The sequence below is a fragment of the Cherax quadricarinatus genome, chromosome 74 (genome assembly GCF_038502225.1).
Source record: "Cherax quadricarinatus isolate ZL_2023a chromosome 74, ASM3850222v1, whole genome shotgun sequence".
Classification (NCBI taxonomy): domain Eukaryota; kingdom Metazoa; phylum Arthropoda; class Malacostraca; order Decapoda; family Parastacidae; genus Cherax; species Cherax quadricarinatus.
Window position 1 is genome coordinate 10,748,641 of NC_091365.1, and position 15,807 is coordinate 10,764,447.

A 15,807-nucleotide genomic window follows, 5' to 3' on the forward strand; every position below is an offset into this window, starting at 1 on the left:
GTATCACCTCCCTCAAGCTACAGTATCACCTCCCTCAAGCTACAGTATCACCTCCCTCAAGCTACAGTATCACCTCCCTCAAGCTACAGTATCACCTCCCTCAAGCTACAGTATCACCTCCCTCAAGCTACAGTATCACCTCCCTCAAGCTACAGTATCACCTCCCTCAAGCTACAGTATCACCTCCCTCAAGCTACAGTATCACCTCCCTCAAGCTACAGTATCACCTCCCTCAAGCTACAGTATCACCTCCCTCAAGCTACAGTATCACCTCCCTCAAGCTACAGTATCACCTCCCTCAAGCTACAGTATCACCTCCCTCAAGCTACAGTATCACCTCCCTCAAGCTACAGTATCACCTCCCTCAAGCTACAGTATCACCTCCCTCAAGCTACAGTATCACCTCCCTCAAGCTACAGTATCACCTCCCTCAAGCTACAGTATCACCTCCCTCAAGCTACAGTATCACCTCCCTCAAGCTACAGTATCACCTCCCTCAAGCTACAGTATCAGTAACACCTCCCTCAAGCTAACAGTATCACCTCCCTCAAGCTACAGTATCACCTCCCTCAAGCTACAGTATCACCTCCCTCAAGCTACAGTATCACCTCCCTCAAGCTACAGTATCACCTCCCTCAAGCTACAGTATCACCTCCCTCAAGCTACAGTATCACCTCCCTCAAGCTACAGTATCACCTCCCTCAAGCTACAGTATCACCTCCCTCAAGCTACAGTATCACCTCCCTCAAGCTACAGTATCACCTCCCTCAAGCTACAGTATCACCTCCCTCAAGCTACAGTATCACCTCCCTCAAGCTACAGTATCACCTCCCTCAAGCTACAGTATCACCTCCCTCAAGCTACAGTATCACCTCCCTCAAGCTACAGTATCACCTCCCTCAAGCTACAGTATCACCTCCCTCAAGCTACAGTATCACCTCCCTCAAGCTACAGTATCACCTCCCTCAAGCTACAGTATCACCTCCCTCAAGCTACACCTCCCTCAAGCTACAGTATCACCTCCCTCAAGCTACAGTATCACCTCCCTCAAGCTACAGTATCACCTCCCTCAAGCTACAGTATCACCTCCCTCAAGCTACAGTATCACCTCCCTCAAGCTACAGTATCACCTCCCTCAAGCTACAGTATCACCTCCCTCAAGCTACAGTATCACCTCCCTCAAGCTACAGTATCACCTCCCTCAAGCTACAGTATCACCTCCCTCAAGCTACAGTATCACCTCCCTCAAGCTACAGTATCACCTCCCTCAAGCTACAGTATCACCTCCCTCAAGCTACAGTATCACCTCCCTCAAGCTACAGTATCACCTCCCTCAAGCTACAGTATCACCTCCCTCAAGCTACAGTATCACCTCCCTCAAGCTACAGTATCACCTCCCTCAAGCTACAGTATCACCTCCCTCAAGCTACAGTATCACCTCCCTCAAGCTACAGTATCACCTCCCTCAAGCTACAGTATCACCTCCCTCAAGCTACAGTATCACCTCCCTCAAGCTACAGTATCACCTCCCTCAAGCTACAGTATCACCTCCCTCAAGCTACAGTATCACCTCCCTCAAGCTACAGTATCACCTCCCTCAAGCTACAGTATCACCTCCCTCAAGCTACAGTATCACCTCCCTCAAGCTACAGTATCACGTCCCTCACCTCCCTCAGCTACAGTATCACCTCCCTCAAGCTTCAGTATCACCTCCCTCAAGCTACAGTATCACCTCCCTCAAGCTACAGTATCACCTCCCTCAAGCTACAGTATCACCTCCCTCAAGCTACAGTATCACCTCCCTCAAGCTACAGTATCACCTCCCTCAAGCTACAGTATCACCTCCCTCAAGCTACAGTATCACCTCCCTCAAGCTACAGTATCACCTCCCTCAAGCTACAGTATCACCTCCCTCAAGCTACAGTATCACCTCCCTCAAGCTACAGTATCACCTCCCTCAAGCTTCAATATCACCTCCCTCAAGCTACAGTATCACCTCCCTCAAGCTACCAGTATCACCTTCCTCAAGCTACAGTATCACCTCCCTCAAGCTACAGTATCACCTCCCTCAAGCTACAGTATCACCTCCCTCAAGCTACAGTATCACCTCCCTCAAGCTACAGTATCACCTCCCTCAAGCTACAGTATCACCTCCCTCAAGCTACAGTATCACCTCCCTCAAGCTACAGTATCACCTCCCTCAAGCTACAGTATCACCTCCCTCAAGCTACAGTATCACCTCCCTCAAGCTACAGTATCACCTCCCTCAAGCTACAGTATCACCTCCCTCAAGCTACAGTATCACCTCCCTCAAGCTACAGTATCACCTCCCTCAAGCTACAGTATCACCTCCCTCAAGCTACAGTATCACCTCCCTCAAGCTACAGTATCACCTCCCTCAAGCTACAGTATCACCTCCCTCAAGCTACAGTATCACCTCCCTCAAGCTACAGTATCACCTCCCTCAAGCTACAGTATCACCTCCCTCAAGCTACAGTATCACCTCCCTCAAGCTACAGTATCACCTCCCTCAAGCTACAGTACAGTCACCTCCCTCAAGCTACAGTATCACCTCCCTCAAGCTACAGTATCACCTCCCTCAAGCTACAGTATCACCTCCCTCAAGCTACAGTATCACCTCCCTCAAGCTACAGTATCACCTCCCTCAAGCTACAGTATCACCTCCCTCAAGCTACAGTATCACCTCCCTCAAGCTACAGTATCACCTCCCTCAAGCTACAGTATCACCTCCCTCAAGCTACAGTATCACCTCCCTCAAGCTACAGTATCACCTCCCTCAAGCTACAGTATCACCTCCCTCAAGCTACAGTATCACCTCCCTCAAGCTACAGTATCACCTCCCTCAAGCTACAGTATCACCTCCCTCAAGCTACAGTATCACCTCCCTCAAGCTACAGTATCACCTCCCTCAAGCTACCAGTATCACCTCCCTCAAGCTACAGTATCACCTCCCTCAAGCTACAGTATCACCTCCCTCAAGCTACAGTATCACCTCCCTCAAGCTACCAGTATCACCTCCCTCAAGCTACAGTATCACCTCCCTCAAGCTACAGTATCACCTCCCTCAAGCTACAGTATCACCTCCCTCAAGCTACAGTATCACCTCCCTCAAGCTACAGTATCACCTCCCTCAAGCTACAGTATCACCTCCCTCAAGCTACAGTATCACCTCCCTCAAGCTACAGTATCACCTCCCTCAAGCTACAGTATCACCTCCCTCAAGCTACAGTATCACCTCCCTCAAGCTACAGTATCACCTCCCTCAAGCTACAGTATCACCTCCCTCAAGCTACACTATCAACATCCTCAAGCTACAGTATCAGCTACAGTATCACCTCCCTCAAGCTACAGTATCACCTCCCTCAAGCTACAGTATCACCTCCCTCAAGCTACAGTATCACCTCCCTCAAGCTACAGTATCACCTCCCTCAAGCTACAGTATCACCTCCCTCAAGCTACAGTATCACCTCCCTCAAGCTACAGTATCACCTCCCTCAAGCTACAGTATCACCTCCCTCAAGCTACAGTATCACCTCCCTCAAGCTACAGTATCACCTCCCTCAAGCTACAGTATCACCTCCCTCAAGCTACAGTATCACCTCCCTCAAGCTACAGTATCACCTCCCTCAAGCTACAGTATCACCTCCCTCAAGCTACAGTATCACCTCCCTCAAGCTACAGTATCACCTCCCTCAAGCTACAGTATCACCTCCCTCAAGCTACAGTATCACCTCCCTCAAGCTACAGTATCACCTCCCTCAAGCTACAGTATCACCTCCCTCAAGCTACAGTATCACCTCCCTCAAGCTACAGTATCACCTCCCTCAAGCTACAGTATCACCTCCCTCAAGCTACAGTATCACCTCCCTCAAGCTACAGTATCACCTCCCTCAAGCTACAGTATCACCTCCCTCAAGCTACAGAATCACATCCCAAGCTACAGTATCACCTCCCTCAAGCTACAGTATCACCTCCCTCAAGCTACAGTATCACCTCCCTCAAGCTACAGTATCACCTCCCTCAAGCTACAGTATCACCTCCCTCAAGCTACAGTATCACCTCCCTCAAGCTACAGTATCACCTCCCTCAAGCTACAGTATCACCTCCCTCAAGCTACCAGTATCACCTCCCTCAAGCTACAGTATCACCTCCCTCAAGCTACAGTATCACGACCCTCAAGCTACAGTATCACCTCCCTCAAGCTACCAGTATCACCTCCCTCAAGCTACAGTATCACCTCCCTCAAGCTACAGTATCACGACCCTCAAGCTACAGTATCACCTCCCTCAAGCTACAGTATCACGACCCTCAAGCTACAGTATCACCTCCCTCAAGCTACAGTATCACCTCCCTCAAGCTACAGTATCACCTCCCTCAAGCTACCAGTATCACCTCCCTCAAGCTACAGTATCACCTCCCTCAAGCTACAGTATCACCTCCCTCAAGCTACAGTATCACCTCCCTCAAGCTACAGTATCACCTCCCTCAAGCTACCAGTATCACCTCCCTCAAGCTACAGTATCACCTCCCTCAAGCTACAGTATCACCTCCCTCAAGCTACAGTATCACCTCCCTCAAGCTACCAGTATCACCTCCCTCAAGCTACAGTATCACCTCCCTCAAGCTACAGTATCACGACCCTCAAGCTACAGTATCACCTCCCTCAAGCTACCAGTATCACCTCCCTCAAGCTACAGTATCACCTCCCTCAAGCTACAGTATCACGACCCTCAAGCTACAGTATCACCTCCCTCAAGCTACCAGTATCACCTCCCTCAAGCTACAGTATCACCTCCCTCAAGCTACAGTATCACCTCCCTCAAGCTACAGTATCACCTCCCTCAAGCTACCAGTATCACCTCCCTCAAGCTACAGTATCACCTCCCTCAAGCTACCAGTATCACCTCCCTCAAGCTACAGTATCACCTCCCTCAAGCTACAGTATCACGACCCTCAAGCTACAGTATCACCTCCCTCAAGCTACCAGTATCACCTCCCTCAAGCTACAGTATCACCTCCCTCAAGCTACAGTATCACGACCCTCAAGCTACAGTATCACCTCCCTCAAGCTACAGTATCACCTCCCTCAAGCTACAGTATCACCTCCCTCAAGCTACAGTATCACCTCCCTCAAGCTACCAGTATCACCTCCCTCAAGCTACAGTATCACCTCCCTCAAGCTACAGTATCACCTCCCTCAAGCTACAGTATCACCTCCCTCAAGCTACAGTATCACCTCCCTCAAGCTACCAGTATCACCTCCCTCAAGCTACAGTATCACCTCCCTCAAGCTACAGTATCACCTCCCTCAAGCTACAGTATCACCTCCCTCAAGCTACCAGTATCACCTCCCTCAAGCTACAGTATCACCTCCCTCAAGCTACAGTATCACGACCCTCAAGCTACAGTATCACCTCCCTCAAGCTACCAGTATCACCTCCCTCAAGCTACAGTATCACCTCCCTCAAGCTACAGTATCACGACCCTCAAGCTACAGTATCACCTCCCTCAAGCTACCAGTATCACCTTCCTCAAGCTACAGTATCACCTCCCTCAAGCTACAGTATCACCTCCCTCAAGCTACAGTATCACCTCCCTCAAGCTACCAGTATCACCTCCCTCAAGCTACAGTATCACCTCCCTCAAGCTACCAGTATCACCTCCCTCAAGCTACAGTATCACCTCCCTCAAGCTACAGTATCACGACCCTCAAGCTACAGTATCACCTCCCTCAAGCTACCAGTATCACCTCCCTCAAGCTACAGTATCACCTCCCTCAAGCTACAGTATCACGACCCTCAAGCTACAGTATCACCTCCCTCAAGCTACAGTATCACCTCCCTCAAGCTACAGTATCACCTCCCTCAAGCTACAGTATCACCTCCCTCAAGCTACCAGTATCACCTCCCTCAAGCTACAGTATCACCTCCCTCAAGCTACAGTATCACCTCCCTCAAGCTACAGTATCACCTCCCTCAAGCTACAGTATCACCTCCCTCAAGCTACCAGTATCACCTCCCTCAAGCTACAGTATCACCTCCCTCAAGCTACAGTATCACCTCCCTCAAGCTACCAGTATCACCTCCCTCAAGCTACAGTATCACCTCCCTCAAGCTACCAGTATCACCTCCCTCAGGCTACAGTATCACCTCCCTCAAGCTACAGTATCACGACCCTCAAGCTACAGTATCACCTCCCTCAAGCTACCAGTATCACCTCCCTCAAGCTACAGTATCACCTCCCTCAAGCTACAGTATCACGACCCTCAAGCTACAGTATCACCTCCCTCAAGCTACAGTATCACCTCCCTCAAGCTACAGTATCACCTCCCTCAAGCTACAGTATCACCTCCCTCAAGCTACCAGTATCACCTCCCTCAAGCTACAGTATCACCTCCCTCAAGCTACAGTATCACCTCCCTCAAGCTACAGTATCACCTCCCTCAAGCTACAGTATCACCTCCCTCAAGCTACCAGTATCACCTCCCTCAAGCTACAGTATCACCTCCCTCAAGCTACAGTATCACCTCCCTCAAGCTACAGTATCACCTCCCTCAAGCTACCAGTATCACCTCCCTCAAGCTACAGTATCACCTCCCTCAAGCTACAGTATCACGACCCTCAAGCTACAGTATCACCTCCCTCAAGCTACCAGTATCACCTCCCTCAAGCTACAGTATCACCTCCCTCAAGCTACAGTATCACGACCCTCAAGCTACAGTATCACCTCCCTCAAGCTACCAGTATCACCTTCCTCAAGCTACAGTATCACCTCCCTCAAGCTACAGTATCACCTCCCTCAAGCTACAGTATCACCTCCCTCAAGCTACCAGTATCACCTCCCTCAAGCTACAGTATCACCTCCCTCAAGCTACAGTATCACGACCCTCAAGCTACAGTATCACCTCCCTCAAGCTACCAGTATCACCTTCCTCAAGCTACAGTATCACCTCCCTCAAGCTACAGTATCACCTCCCTCAAGCTACAGTATCACCTCCCTCAAGCTACAGTATCACGACCCTCAAGCTACAGTATCACCTCCCTCAAGCTACAGTATCACCTCCCTCAAGCTACAGTATCACCTCCCTCAAGCTACAGTATCACCTTCCTCAAGCTACAGTATCACCTCCCTCAAGCTACAGTATCACCTCTCTCAAGCTACCAGTATCACCTCCCTCAAGCTACAGTATCACCTCCCTCAAGCTACAGTATCACCTCCCTCAAGCTACAGTATCACCTCCCTCAAGCTACAGTATCACCTCCCTCAAGCTACAGTATCACCTTCCTCAAGCTACAGTATCACCTCCCTCAAGCTACAGTATCACCTCCCTCAAGCTACCAGTATCACCTCCCTTAAGCTACAGTATCACCTCCCTCAAGCTACAGTATCACCTCCCTCAAGCTACCAGTATCACCTCCCTTAAGCTACAGTATCACCTCCCTCAAGCTACAGTATCACCTCCCTCAAGCTACCAGTATCACCTCCCTTAAGCTACAGTATCACCTCCCTCAAGCTACAGTATCACCTCCCTCAAGCTACAGTATCACCTCCCTCGAGCTACAGTATCACCTCCCTCAAGCTACAGTATCACCTCCCTCAAGCTACAGTATCACCTCCCTCAAGCTACCAGTATCACCTCCCTCAAGCTACAGTATCACCTCCCTCAAGCTACCAGTATCACCTCCCTTAAGCTACAGTATCACCTCCCTCAAGCTACAGTATCACCTCCCTCAAGCTACAGTATCACCTCCCTCAAGCTACAGTATCACCTCCCTCAAGCTACAGTATCACCTCCCTCAAGCTACCAGTATCACCTCCCTCAAGCTACAGTATCACCTCCCTCAAGCTACCAGTATCACCTCCCTTAAGCTACAGTATCACCTCCCTCAAGCTACAGTATCACCTCCCTCAAGCTACAGTATCACCTCCCTCAAGCTACAGTATCACCTCCCTCAAGCTACAGTATCACCTCCCTCAAGCTACAGTATCACCTCCCTCAAGCTACCAGTATCACCTCCCTCAAGCTACAGTATCACCTCCCTCAAGCTACCAGTATCACCTCCCTTAAGCTACAGTATCACCTCCCTCAAGCTACAGTATCACCTCCCTCAAGCTACAGTATCACCTCCCTCAAGCTACAGTATCACCTCCCTCAAGCTACAGTATCACCTCCCTCAAGCTACAGTATCACCTCCCTCAAGCTACAGTATCACCTCCCTCAAGCTACAGTATCACCTCCCTCAAGCTACAGTATCACCTCCCTCAAGCTACAGTATCACCTCCCTCAAGCTACAGTATCACCTCCCTTAAGTTACAGTATCACCTCCCTCAAGCTACAGTATCACCTCCCTCAAGCTACAGTATCACCTCCCTCAAGCTACAGTATCACCTCCCTTAAGCTACAGTATCACCTCCCTCAAGCTACAGTATCACCTCCCTCAAGCTACAGTATCACCTCCCTCAAGCTACAGTATCACCTCCCTTAAGCTACAGTATCACCTCCCTTAAGCTACAGTATCACCTCCCTTAAGCTACAAGCTACAGTATCACCTCCCTCAAGCTACAGTATCACCTCCCTCAAGCTACAGTATCACCTCCCTCAAGCTACAGTATCACCTCCCTCAAGCTACAGTATCACCTCCCTCAAGCTACAGTATCACCTCCCTCAAGCTACAGTATCACCTCCCTCAAGCTACAGTATCACCTCCCTCAAGCTACAGTATCACCTCCCTCAAGCTACAGTATCAACTAACACGGGTCAGAAAATTTAACATTATATAAGTACATTCTCCTTCACTAGGTTAGCGTCATCTTTCACGGAAATAAGCCACAATCTCGTATTACATATCGCTTCTGACTTACATGAATAATGAGATAAAACGTAAACCACTTTGTTATTGAAACCTAAACCAGTTTGTGAAACCTAAACCGGTTTGTTAGTGAAACCTTTACCAGTTTGTTAGTGAAACCTAAACCAGTTTGTTAGTGGAAGCTAAACCACTTGGTTAGTGAAACCTAAGTCAATTTGTTAGTGAAAAAAACTATTTTGTGATTCCATTGTTAGACATTCATCTTGCAAGCAGAGGAAAAGCTTCTACCTACTCGAACACTTGAGGTGCCTCTCAGATGAGAAATCTTGAAGAAGTGGCACTCTGCCTGGGATGCCTAAGGTATAAGCTTGGAACTAGATGCTGTAATGTCAGGTGGTTTTGTAAGTTGTTTTTAACGATCCGGCCGTCTCCCACCGAGGCAGGGTGACCTAAAAAGAAAAACTAAAGTTTTTTTCTCTTTATATTCAGTAATTTATATAGGAGAAAGGGTTCGTAAGGTTTTTCCAGATTTAAAAAGACTGAAGCTATAAATTGGCTACCATGGAAGGCCTCGCAGACCTCTGTATCGAGACGATTATGGAGTCGATAATGGAACGACCCTTTATTAAAACAAATGAATGACGGGAGTGTTTTAGGTTAGGTGAGATTCGTCAGGTAACCCCTTTAAAAGTTTATAATTATAACCAATAGTTGTTGGGAGGGAGTGTATTTCGGGTTTATGAATGCATTATTAGACTTCTGTTAGTCTAGCTTTGCAGCATCAAATATTTGCGCTGATGAGAACGATGGGACTTTAATGAGAAGAGGTTTGAGATCGAGTACTTGCATTTTTATAAAATAGAATAGCTACAGTTTTCCGTTGAAGAGGTTCAACTCCAGAACAAATAAGAGTGAAAAAAGTATAAGAGAAAGACGTGATAATAGTGTGTAAGTGCTGAAACATATGGGCATCATCAAACCTAATGTTGGTTGGCACTGGGATAGCCTTGATGCGAGTTCACAGAGCAGCAAGAGAACGCTGTAAGGTTCCATTATGTGAGACGGGAGATGTAGCTCAAGTTGCTCGTGAATGTCCGGGCCGCAGTGTATATATTGTTGTATTATAGTGCGTGAAATGGGATCACTTCCACAGCTCGAACTGGGAAGGAACATCTCTTTAGTGTAACTGGAATGTTGTCGAGAGTGAGGATGTACGAAAGACTGGTAGCGTGATGTGCGTTGTTTATGTTGGCAGTGTACATCTCTCTCCTTATTGCAAGGAAGGAGTCGTTTTAGCCGATGGATGTCGTAAGTTCCTGCTGTTACGACGGTCTGTAAGAGAATTCCAAAGAACGTTAAAGAAGGGGGAACAATGCAACAAGCCTACTGGCCCATACTAGGCAGGTTCTTCTCAAATTCATTGAGTTTCTTGGCGGGAAGAAAAAAAAAACTGTTTTTCTATATATTTCTTGTAGGGGCAGATATTTCTAGTTGGTGTATTTCTTTAGAATGTCAACAAGCTAGAGCATCAGTATGGTCTAATATATCTCAAGGTCTTGTGGAAGATGGTTTCCAGTCACTGTTCTTTGACATATCAATGATCCGAGAATCGTCGCCATGTCGTGGGAGAAACCGAGTCAAGGCAGAGCGAGGGTGAGAGATAACAGAAGGGGTACGCAGAAAGTCAATACAGGGTCAGGCAAAAAAAGAAATGGTTGCTCGAAAGTTATTGTGGGTTTTGGGGAGGATCCAATCCCGTGCCGTGGTCGGTAAAGGGTGTTGCAGCCACTTGGAGACAAGGGGAAATTGAGCCAATGTCTCGCTGGCCCTGAGATAAAATGAAGGGAAAATGCAAATCCGGAAAATAAATTAAAATATGAAAAACACATTGATTCCAGCCTGAGGGACTGATTACCTCAAACTCCCCCTCATTTTTCACCTTTCTCTACATTGGACTGAAGAAGCTACTGGCTGGCGAAACGTTTCGAGAATAGGTACCCAAATGTTGCACATGTTTCTCATTTAATCAAAATAAACCAGTTACCCCCTCTTAACTACAGATACCTCTGCTGCTGTGTCCCGACGACGACCTCTGATCCTCCTGGGTGCACGACACAAGGTGCACAACACACGGAAGGTGCACTACACAAGGAAGGTGCAACACACAAGGAAAACGCCTCCTGAACTGACCGAGCTTAATTACCGTATTAGACAAGATAGCACAAGTTGCACAATTAATAATTCACCTAATAACGGTGGCTAGTGAAATGTCAAGAACGGCTTTAATCTTGCCCCATCAGTGCCTGGATCTGCAGGCACTCTCCGGTACTTAATCACGGAACGAGTATGTGAACCCATGGCAAATGCGTCCTAAAACCCACAGGCCAGTGCGTTAACCACTCGGCCAGCTGGCCCTAATAAGATTCATCCAATTATGTGTATTTATTTCCGGTCGTGTTATTACGATTCCGGGACTAATTCCGTCATCAGAGAACTTACGAGAGGATCACCGGATGTCTCAACAACGGGTCATCTGACATGCACTAGGATGCACTAAGATGGTCCAGTTTCCATCTAGCTGAGTGACCAACCACCTTAGCACAACCTATGATAACTACATTAGAAAAGGACTTATAGTAGTTTATTTGCTTTCTGACTAGTAAACAGAAGATGAGTCACGTCTGGCACTGGGTGAGTCAGGTCTGGCAGTGGGTGAGTCAGGTCTGCCACTGGGTGAGTCAGGTCTGCCACTGGGTGAGTCAGGTCTGGCACTGGGTGAGTCAGGTCTGGCACTGGGTGAGGCAGGTCTGGCACTGGATGAGGCAGGTCTGGCACTGGGTAAGGCAGGTCTAGCACTGGGTGAGGCAGGTCTGGTACTGAGTGAGGCAGGTCTCTGTCGTGGACAGGATTAGCCAAGCATCGCTGACAATTATTCTTGGCTAAATTAATTAACGTTAGATGAGGGCACACAGGTATCCCTTAATTAAGGGGCACCCAGATATCCCTTAATTAGCTGTGTAAGCTGAAGTGATTTTCTCCTCTTGGCCTCCAACCCCCCTCCCTCTCCCTCCCTCTCTCTGTTTTCCTTTTCTTTCGCTACTTCTTCCCTTCTACTTCTCCCTTCTTCCTCCCCTCCCATCTCTTACACCCCCCCCCCCGCCTATCTCTCGTCCAGTTATTCACCCCGAGTTTCAAATTATTTAGTCTTTTTAATTAATCTGTACTTTCCAGGTATGAGCCGTGTGCGCCTCGGACGATACGGGTAAATTACTAGATGAGGTCTACAACGGTGGAGACTGCAATTAGTGGAGGCTGCTGTTGGTGGAGACAGCTGTTGGTGGTGGCTGCTCCTGGTGAATACTGTCGCTGTTGGTGGTGGTAGTAGTAGTAGTTGTGGTTGGTGGTGGTAGTGATGGCTACTGGTATAGAATACCCGAAGTGGCCCTCGTGAACTCTCTGCTGACGAAGTGTCGATATTTTACAAGTGTTGAAGCCGAGGAAAGACTTTAACACCGCGGTCTCATGTGAAAACTGCGACGAAATCAAAATTTGCAAACTCTCAACTAACCCACAAATTTGAGATGAACCTTTCTGTCCGTCATAGACCATCATCAAAACTCTGAGGAAGAAAGGTGAGAAACCCAGACGACAGGGAAAGAGAAGTGAGAAGTCAGCCGAAATCAGGTTGAAAGAGGTGAAAAGAGAAACGGTCAGGTCAAGTCACATATGTTTTTAAAAAGAAAACTTTAATATTAGTTACAAAAATTGGCATATTGCCGACTTGCAGAAATCCAAAAACACAAGCTACACAATAAACGTTTATCCAAACAACGTTTCGCTCTGTGTAAAAGGTTATACACCGGGAAAAAAAATGAATAATAGCTAGCAGTGCGGCTTGTGTTTTTATCTTCTACAAGACTGCGTCTATGGAGGCTAGAAAAATTTTTTGGCAGAGAACCAACTTTTCCGGTAGCTAAGGTGTGTAACACGAGAGAAATGAATATTGTTAGTGTCAGCAAGGCGGACACTGTCTTGGAGTGAATACACCCCTGGTTGTCTTCAAGAGGGAGCTGGACAGATACCTAAAGTCTGTACCGGATCAACCGGGCTGTGGTTCGTACGTTGGACTACGTGCAGCCAGCAATAACAGCCTGGTTGATCAGGCCCTGATCCACCGGGAGGCCTGGTTATGGACCGGGCTGCGGGGGCGTTGAACCCCGGGATAACCTCCAGGTACCCAGCGTGCTGGGAACAAGGAAGCCGAGTTTCAGCTTTGCAAACCACATCTGTCAACACGAATAACACTGATAAATTAGACACATGTGTAACAGTTGGGTATCTGTTGTGGAAACGTTTCGTCACACAGTGACTTCATCAATCCAGTACAAAGGAGAATGGTGAAGATCAGGAGTTCAAGATCTTTTCAAGAGGGACTGATTACATTGACTCCAGGCTGAGGGACTGATTACCTCAAACTCCTTCTGATCTTTAACCATTCTGTTTTGTATTGAACTGAGGAAGTCACTGTGTGGCGTAACGTTTCCACAATAAAGATACCCAAGTGTTACACATGTATCTAATTTATCAATTTGTCGGTTCTTTAAACCATTTAACTACGAATAATAGTATTGGAGACAGTGACTTCCACGAGAAGTACAGGAGCTACCTCCAGTGTTGGTGATGGTGTGTGTGTGTGTGTGTGTGGATGGATGGATGGATGGATGGATAGATATCTGCCACTTCCGAGTGTTGGAGATTGTTCTATTCGTGAGCTCTGAGAAATAGTGTTGGTGAATATGCTGGCAGTGTATCTCCAACACTGGAGGTGAAGACTGTTGGCGTGTGTTTGTGTGTAAGCTGGGCAAGCTGTATAGTATTAGAATTAATGTGTAATGGAACTGAATACTGAACTGACCAGGAATGAATGAGTGTCTGATCCCTGCAGTGGTGCCCACTGTTGTGACCACTACAGTGGTAACAGCTGAGCCCTGTAGGAATGACCACTGTAGTAGTGACCACTGCAGTGTAGACCACAGTAGTGGTGACAAGTGCAGTGGAGTCCACTTTAGTGATGACCACTGTAGCAGTGACCACTGCAGTGTAGACCACAGTAGTGGTGACCTATGCAATGGAGTCCACTTTAGTGATGACCACTGTAGTGAACACTTAGTAGTGACCACTTTAGCAGAGACCAGAAGACTGATACAGTAAATACAGGATATGTCCCATCATTCTTAACCTCCATAAATCCAAAGACAAATACATATAATTTATAAGAAAAATATTAATCTCATATATTTAATAATTAATAATTAACATCCTTGATGAGGGAGGGAGAAACGTGGGCGTCCAACTTTGCACAAAATAATCGAATGATTTAATTTGTTAACCTGTAACTCATACAATGTATGTATACCCGCGCATGTGTGTTTATATATGTGTTTGTATACCTGCATGTCTCCCGGTGTTTATGTACGTGTGTGCACATCCATGTATGTACGTATGTGAGGAGAACAATTACGCGTACATCTGAACAATTAGTTTATCTCTGAGTGATTGTGAACTGAGTCTAGTGTCTTGAGTCACGTAATTCATGCTATAAACTCACAACCACACTATATAAACTCACAGCCTCACTATATAAACTCACAACAACACTATATAAATTCACAGCCTCACTATATAAACTCACAACCACATTATATAAACTCACAGCCTCACTATATAAACTCACAACAACACTATATAAATTCACAGCCTCACTATATAAACTCACAACCACATTATATAAACTCACAGCCTCACTATATAAACTCGATCCCGAGGGACGTTAGGTATGTTGTCTGTCACCTGTTGCCTCTGTTTACCTAACAGTCAATAGGTACCTGGGTGTTAGTCGTTTGTTGTGGGTCGCATCCTGGGGAAGAAGACCAGGAGACCCAAGTGAAAATAAGCCAAGATGCTTGACTGGCTTGGGTTATCCTGGGTTACTAACCCGCGGGATTAATGATCCAAATGAAGGCTTCTCCGAATCTCTTCCGTTCCTCTCTCTCTCTCTCTCTCTCTCTCTCTCTCTCTCTCTCTCTCTCTCTCTCTCTCTCTCTCTCTCTCTCTCTCTCTCTCTCTCTCTCTCTCTCTCTCTCTCTCTCTCTCTCTCTCTCTCCCCCGTCTACCCTTACTCCTTTCCTCTCTTACTTTCCCTGCCTCATTCCTTCCTGTCTATTTTCCTCCTACCCTCCCTAGCTCTTCCTTCCCTCCTACGAAACTCGTTTGCCATTTCCAGATCAAGGTGACTCATTCAGGATAATTCGTATCGTATTTTTCGACCATAGTAATGCCGGGAGCACTGGAGCGTGTGCTGCCACCTGACATTATCAGTGCTCTGCTCAGTGCCACCTGGCATCATTATCAGAGTTCTCTACTCAGTGCCACCTGACATCACTATCAGAGTTCTCAGTGCCACCTGGCATCATTATCAGAGTTCTCTACTCAGTGCCACCTGGCATCACTATCAGAGTTTTCTACTCAGTGCCACCTGGCATAACTATCAGAGTTCTCAGTGCTACCTGGCATCACTATCAGAGTTCTAAGTGCCACCTGACATCACTATCAGTGTCCTCTACTCAGTGCCACCTGGCAGCACTATCAGTGTTCTCTACTCATTGCCACCTGGCATCACTGTCAGAGTGCTCTACTCAGTACCACCTAGAATCACTATCAGAGTTCTCTGCTCAGTGTCACCTGGCATCACTATCAGAGTTCTCTGCTCAGTACCATCTGGCATCATTATCAGTGTTCTTATTCAGTGCCACCTGGCATCACTATCAGAGTTCTCTACTTAGTGCCACCTGGCATCACTATCAGAGTGTTCCACTCAGTGCCACCTGGCATCACTATCAGCGTTCTCTACTCAATGCCACCTGGCATCACTATCAGAGTGCTCTATTCATTGAAACCTGGCATCACTATCAGAGTT

General features: G+C 47.4%; 1 protein-coding gene across 1 annotated transcript in view; it reads left to right on the top strand.

The window, feature by feature from the left end:
• The window catches only part of LOC128700233 (orexin/Hypocretin receptor type 1), a 220,932-nt gene extending 205,971 nt beyond the window's left edge, over nt 1-14,961 (top strand). Inside the window, exon 8 of the mRNA XM_070100787.1 lies at nt 12,063-14,961. The gene's annotated coding sequence lies outside the window, so the exon portion shown is untranslated. The remainder of the gene's footprint in view (nt 1-12,062) is intronic.
• The last annotated feature ends 846 nt before the right edge of the window (nt 14,962-15,807 follow it).